The 420-nt window shown below is 15.5% G+C and overlaps 1 protein-coding gene across 1 annotated transcript in view; it reads right to left on the reverse strand.

Annotated features, from left to right (window-relative positions):
* LOC107695682 (ras-related protein Rab-3D-like) overlaps positions 1–420 on the reverse strand; it is a 10,401-nt gene that overhangs the window by 2,858 nt on the left and 7,123 nt on the right. The gene's annotated exons all lie outside the window — the stretch shown is intronic.

Consider the following 420-nt stretch of genomic DNA (forward strand, 5'->3'; position numbering starts at 1 on the left):
ATACTGTATATATGAATGTTTTATCATAAATGTACATATTTAACGTGTTAATTCAAATGTATTAAAATATACATATATTAATGTATATTTTAATATAAATAATTTTTAATCTTAAATGCTATAGTGTTAAAATGAATTTTATATTTATTATCATTTATTCACATTATTTAGTATATTTATATATCTTTATGTAAAAAATAAATAAGCATAAAATATTTTTATATATGAATGTTTATACAAAAAATAATACCAAATGTGCATCAAATATTTATATTTTAAAATTACAAACACATTTGATTGATTTGATCTTTACTTCTTGATATTGATCACACTTTTTGCTTCTGTCATTTATCTATCTACATATATGCAGACATAAAAAAAAAAAAAAAAAAAAACACAAATTTAAAAAAAAAAAAAAAA

Source organism: Sinocyclocheilus anshuiensis, unplaced genomic scaffold (genome assembly GCF_001515605.1).
Source record: "Sinocyclocheilus anshuiensis isolate Anshui unplaced genomic scaffold, SAMN03320099.WGS_v1.1 scaffold1075, whole genome shotgun sequence".
Taxonomy (NCBI): domain Eukaryota; kingdom Metazoa; phylum Chordata; class Actinopteri; order Cypriniformes; family Cyprinidae; genus Sinocyclocheilus; species Sinocyclocheilus anshuiensis.